Genomic DNA, 6,865 nt, shown 5'->3' with positions numbered 1-6,865 from the left:
TGGCCTGATAGGTCAATTTTTTTGTTTGGTTGAATTAGGACCCCAATTCATGGTCAATAATAGCCCTATATAATATTATTGAGATGGCAAAAGGTTCAAAAAAATTAGAACTTGTTAGAGAGAAATATGAGTGAATTACGGAATCGCTTCGAAGCCCTAGGCAGCTGCCTAGGAGATTTGGCCTGAAAGTTCAATTTTTTAGTTTGGTTGAATTTGGACTGAATTCATGGTCAATGATAGCCCTATATAATTTTATTTAGATTGGAAAAGGTTCAAAAAAATTAGAGTTTGTTAGAGAGAAATATGAGTGAATTACGAGATCGCTTCGGAGCCCTAGGCAGCTGCCTAGGAGATTTGGCCTCAAAGGTCAATTTTATAGTTTGGTTGAATTTGGAACCCAATTCATGGTAAATAGTAGCCCTATATAATATTATTGAGATGGGAAAAGGTTCAAAAAAATTAGAACTTGTTAGGGAGAAATATGAGTGAATTACGAGACTGCTTCGGAGCCCTAGGCAGTTGCCAAGGAGATTTGGCCTGATAGGTCAATTTTTCTGTTTGGTTGAATTAGGACCCCAATTCATGGTCAATAATAGCCCTATATAATATTATTGAGATGGGAAAAGGTTCAAAAATATTAGAGCTTGTTAGGGAGAAATATGAGTGAATTACGAGATCGCTTCGGAGCCCTAGGCAGTTGCCAAAGAGATTTGGCCTGATAGGTCAATTTTTTTGTTTGGTTGAATTAGGACCCCAATTCATGGTCAATAATAGCCCTATAAAATATTATTGAGATGGCAAAAGGTTCAAAAAAATTAGAGCTTGTTAGAGAGAAATATGAGTGAATTACGGAATCGCTTCGGAGCCCTAGGCAGCTTCCAATGAGATTTGGCCTGAAAGGTCAATTTTTTAGTTTGGTTGAATTAAGACCCCAATTCATGGTCTATAATAGCCCTATATAATATTATTGAGATGGGAAAAGGTTCAAAAAAATTAGAGCTTCTTAGAGAGAAATATGAGTGAATTACGAGATCGCTTCGGAGCCCTGGGCAGCTGCCTAGGAGATTTCGCCTGAAAGGTCCATTTTTTTGTTTGGTTGAATTAGGACCCCAATTCATGGTAAATAATAGCCCTATATAATATTATTGAGATGGGAAAAGGTTCGAAAAAATTAGAGCTTGTTAGGGAGAATTATGAGTGAATTACGAGATCGCTCCGGAGCCCTAGGCAGCTGCCTAGGAGATTTGGCCTGAAAGGTCAATCTTTTTGTTTGGTTGAATTAGGACCCCAATTCATGGTCAATAATAGCCCTATATAATATTATTGAGATGGGAAATGGTTCAAAAAAAATTAGAGCATGTTAGAGAGAAATATGAGTGAATTACGAGATCGCTTCGGAGCCCTAGGCAGTTGCCAAGGAGATTTGGCCTGATAGGTCAATTTTTTTGTTTGGTTGAATTAGGACCCCAATTCTTGGAAAATAATAGCCCTATATTATATTATTGAGATGGGAAAAGGTTCGAAAATATTAGAGCTTGTTAGGGAGAATTATGAGTGAATTACGAGATCGCTCCGGAGCCCTAGGCAGCTGCCTAGGAGAATTGGCCTGAAAGGTCAATTTTTTTGTTTGGTTGAATTAGGACCCCAATTCATGGTCAATAATAGCCCTATATAATATTATTGAGATGGCAAAAGGTTCAAAAAAATTAGAGCTTGTTAGAGAGAAATATGAGTGAATTACGGAATCGCTTCGGAGCCCTAGGCTGCTTCCAATAAGATTTGGCTTGAAAGGTCAATTTTTTAGTTTGGTTGAATTAGGACCCCAATTCATGGTCAATAATAGCCCTATATAATATTATTGAGATGGGAAAAGGTTCAAAAAACTTAGAGCTTCTTAGAGAGAAATATGAGTGAATTACGAGATCGCTTCGGAGCCCTGGGCAGCTGCCTAGGAGATCTGGCCTGAAAGGTCCATTTTTTTGTTTGGTTGAATTAGGACCCCAATTCATGGTAAATAATAGCCCTATATAATATTATTGAGATGGGAAAAGGTTTGAAAAAATTAGAGCATGTTAGGGAGAATTATGAGTGAATTACGAGATCGCTCCGGAGCCCTAGGCAGCTGCCTAGGAGATTTGGCCTGAGAGGTCAATCTTTTTGTTTGGTTGAATTAGGACCCCAATTCATGGTCAATAATAGCCCTTTATAATATTATTGAGATGGGAAAAGGTTCAAAAAAATTGGAGCTTGTTAGGGAGAAATATGAGTGAATTACGAGATCGCTCCGGAGGCCTAGGCAGCTGCCTAGGAGATTTGGCCTGAAAGGTCAATTTTTTAGTTTGGTTGAATTAGGACCCAATTCATGGTCAATGATAGCCCTATATAATATTATTGAGATAGGAAAAGGTTCAAAAAAATTAGAGCTTGTTAGAGAGAAATATGAGTGAATTACGGAATCGCTTCGGAGTCCTAGGCAGCTTCCTATGAGATTTGGCCTGAAAGGTCAATTTTTTAGTTTGGTTGAATTAGGACCCCAATTCATGGTCAATAATAGCCCTGTATAATATTATTGAGATGGGAAAATGTTCAAAAAAATTAGAGCTTCTTAGAGAGAAATATGAGTGAATTACGAGATCGCTTCGGAGCCCTAGGCAGCTGCCTAGGAGATTTGGCCTGAAAGGTCAATTTTTATGTTTGGTTGAATTAGGACCCCAATTCATGGTCAATGATAGCCCTATATAATATTATTGAGATAGGAAAAGGTTCAAAAAAATTAGAGCTTGTTAGAGAGAAATATGAGTGAATTACGGAATCGCTTCGGAGCCCTAGGCTGCTTCCTATGAGATTTGGCCTGAAAGGTCAATTTTTTAGTTTGGTTGAATTAGGACCCCAATTCATGGTCAATAATAGCCCTATATAATATTATTGAGATGGGAAATGGTTCAAAAAAAATTAGAGCTTGTTAGAGAGAAATATGAGTGAATTACGGAATCGCTTCGGAGCCCTAGGCAGCTGCGTAGGATATTTGGCCTGAAAGGTCATATTTTTAGTTTGGTTGAATTAGGACCCCAATTCATGGTCAATGATAGCCCTATATAATTTTTTTTATAGGGGAAAAGGTTCAAAAAAATTAGAGATTGTTAGAGAGAAATATGAGTGAATTACGAGATCGCTTCGGAGCCCTAGGCAGCGGCCTAGGAGATTTGGCCTGAAAGGTCAATTTTTTAGTGTGGTTGAATTAGGAACCCAATTCATGGTAAATAGTAGCCCTATATAATATTATTGAGATGGGAAAAGGTTCAAAAAAATTAGAGCTTGTTAGGGAGAAATATGAGTGAATTACGAGATAGCTTCGGAGCCCTAGGCAGTTGCCTAGGAGATTTGGCTTGAAAGGTCAATTTTTTAGTTTGGTTGAATTAGGACCCCAATTCATGGTCAATAATAGCCCTATATAATATTATTGACATGGGAAGTGGTTCAAAAAAAATTAGAGCTTGTTAGAGAGAAATATGAGTGAATTACGGAATCGCTTCGGAGCCCTAGGCAGCTGCCTAGGAGATTTGGCATGAAAGGTCTATTTTTTAGTTTGGTTGAATTAGGACCCCAATTCATGGTCAATAATAGCCCTATATAATATTATTGAGATGGGAAAAGGTTGAAAAAAATTAAAGCTTCTTAGAGAGAAATTTGAGTGAATTACTAGATCGCTTCGGAGCCATAGGCAGCTGCCTAGGAGATTTGGCCTGAAAGGTCAATTTTTTTATTTGGTTGAATTAGGACCCCAATACATGGTCAATAATAGCCCTATATAATATTATTGAGATGGGAAAAGGTTCAAATAAATTAGGGCTTCTTAGAGAGAAATATGAGTGAATTACGAGATCGCTTCAGAGCCCTGGGCAACTGCATAGGAGATTTGGCCTGAAAGGTCAATTTTTTTGTTTGGTTTAATTAGGACCCCAATTCATGGTAAATAATAGCCCTATATTATATTATTGAGATGGGAAAAGGTTCGAAAATATTAGAGCTTGTTAGGGAGAATTATGAGTGAATTACGAGATCGCTCCGGAGCCCTAGGCAGCTGCCTAGGAGATTTGGCCTGAAAGGTCAATTTTTTTGTTTGGTTGAGTTAGGACCCCAATTCATGGCCAATAATAGCCCTATATAATATTATTGTGATGGGAAAATGTTCAAAAAAATTAGAGCTTCTTAGAGAGAAATATGAGTGAATTACGAGATCGCTTCGGAGCCCTAGGCAGCTGCCTATGAGATTTGGCCTGAAAGGTCAATTTTTTAGTGTGGTTGAATTAGGAACCCAATTCATGGTAAATAGTAGCCCTATATAATATTATTGAGATGGGAAAAGGTTCAAAAAAATTAGAACTTGTTAGGGAGAAATATGAGTGAATTACGAGATCGCTTCGGAGCCCTAGGCAGTTGCCAAGGAGATTTGGCCTGATAGGTCAATTTTTTTATTTGGTTGAATTAGGACCCCAATACATGGTCAATAATAGCCCTATATAATATTATTGAGATGGGAAAAGGTTCAAATAAATTAGAGCTTCTTAGAGAGAAATATGAGTGAATTACGAGATCGCTTCAGAGCCCTGGGCAACTGCATAGGAGATTTGGCCTGAAAGGTCAATTTTTTTGTTTGGTTTAATTAGGACCCCAATTCATGGTAAATAATAGCCCTATATTATATTATTGAGATGGGAAAAGGTTCGAAAATATTAGAGCTTGTTAGGGAGAATTATGAGTGAATTACGAGATCGCTCCGGAGCCCTAGGCAGCTGCCTAGGAGATTTGGCCTGAAAGGTCAATTTTTTTGTTTGGTTGAATTAGGACCCCAATTCATGGTCAATAATAGCCCTATATAATATTATTGTGATGGGAAAATGTTCAAAAAAATTAGAGCTTCTTAGAGAGAAATATGAGTGAATTACGGGATCGCTTCGGAGCCCTAGGCAGCTGCCTAGGAGATTTGGCCTGAAAGGTCAATTTTTTAGTGTGGTTGAATTAGGAACCCAATTCATGGTAAATAGTAGCCCTATATAATATTATTGAGATGGGAAAAGGTTCAAAAAAATTAGAACTTGTTAGGGAGAAATATGAGTGAATTACGAGATCGCTTCGGAGCCCTAGGCAGTTGCCAAGGAGATTTGGCCTGATAGGTCAATTTTTCTGTTTGGTTGAATTAGGACCCCAATTCATGGTCAATAATAGCCCTATATAATATTATTGAGATGGGAAAAGGTTCAAAAAAAGTAGAGCTTGTTAGGGAGAAATATGAGTGAATTACGAGATCGCTTCGGAGCCCTAGGCAGTTGCCAAGGAGATTTGGCCTGATAGGTCAATTTTTTTGTTTGGTTGAATTAGGACCCCAATTCATGGTCAATAATAGCCCTATATAATATTATTGAGATGGCAAAAGGTTCAAAAAAATTAGAGCTTGTTAGAGAGAAATATGAGTGAATTACGGAATCGCTTCGAAGCCCTAGGCAGCTGCCTAGGAGATTTGGCCTGAAAGTTCAATTTTTTAGTTTGGTTGAATTTGGACTGAATTCATGGTCAATGATTGCCCTATATAATTTTATTTAGATTGCAAAAGGTTCAAAAAAATTAGAGTTTGTTAGAGAGAGTTATGAGTGAATTACGAGATCGCTTCGGAGCCCTAGGCAGCGGCCTAGGAGATTTGGCCTCAAAGGTCAATTTTATAGTTTGGTTGAATTTGGACCCCAATTCATGGTAAATAGTAGCCCTATATAATATTATTGAGATGGGAAAAGGTTCAAAAAATTAGAGCTTGTTAGGGAGAAATATGAGTGAATTACGAGATCGCTTCGGAGCCCTAGGCAGTTGCCAAGGAGATTTGGCCTGATAGGTCAATTTTTCTGTTTGGTTGAATTAGGACCCAAATTCATGGTCAATAATAGCCCTATATAATATTATTGAGATGGGAAAAGGTTCAAAAAAAGTAGAGCTTGTTAGGGAGAAATATTAGTGAATTAAGAGATCGCTTCGGAGCCCTAGGCAGTTGCCAAGGAGATTTGGCCTGATAGGTCAATTTTTTTGTTTGTTTGAATTAGGACCCCAATTCATGGTCCATAATAGCCATATATAATATTATTGAGATGGCAAAAGGTTCAAAAAAATTAGAGCTTGTTAGAGAGAAATATGAGTGAATTACGGAATCGCTTCGGAGCCCTAGGCAGCTTCCAATGAGATTTGGCCTGAAAGGTCAATTTTTTAGTTTGGTTGAATTAGGACCCCAATTCATGGTCAATAATAGCCCTATATAATATTATTGAGATGGGAAAAGGTTCAAAAAAATTAGAGCTTCTTAGAGAGAAATATGAGTGAATTACGAGATCGCTTCGGAGCCCTGGGCAGCTGCCTAGGAGATCTGGCCTGAAAGGTCCATTTTTTTGTTTGGTTGAATTAGGACCCCAATTCATGGTCAATAATAGCCCTATATAATATTATTGAGATGGGAAAAGGTTCAAAAAAAGTAGAGCTTGTTAGGGAGAAATATGAGTGAATTACGAGATCGCTTCGGAGCCCTAGGCAGTTGCCAAGGAGATTTGGCCTGATAGGTCAATTTTTTTGTTTGGTTGAATTAGGACCCCAATTCATGGTCAATAATAGCCCTATATAATATTATTGAGATGGAAAAAGGTTCAAAAAAATTAGAGCTTGTTAGAGAGAAATATGAGTGAATTACGGAATCGCTTCGAAGCCCTAGGCAGCTGCCTAGGAGATTTGGCCTGAAAGTTCAATTTTTTAGTTTGGTTGAATTTGGACTGAATTCATGGTCAATGATTGCCCTATATAATATTATTTAGATTGCAAAAGGTTCAAAAAA

Source organism: Humulus lupulus, chromosome X, assembly GCF_963169125.1.
Source record: "Humulus lupulus chromosome X, drHumLupu1.1, whole genome shotgun sequence".
In the NCBI taxonomy this organism is placed as follows: Eukaryota; Viridiplantae; Streptophyta; class Magnoliopsida; order Rosales; family Cannabaceae; genus Humulus; species Humulus lupulus.
This window is presented reverse-complemented; position numbering follows the sequence as displayed.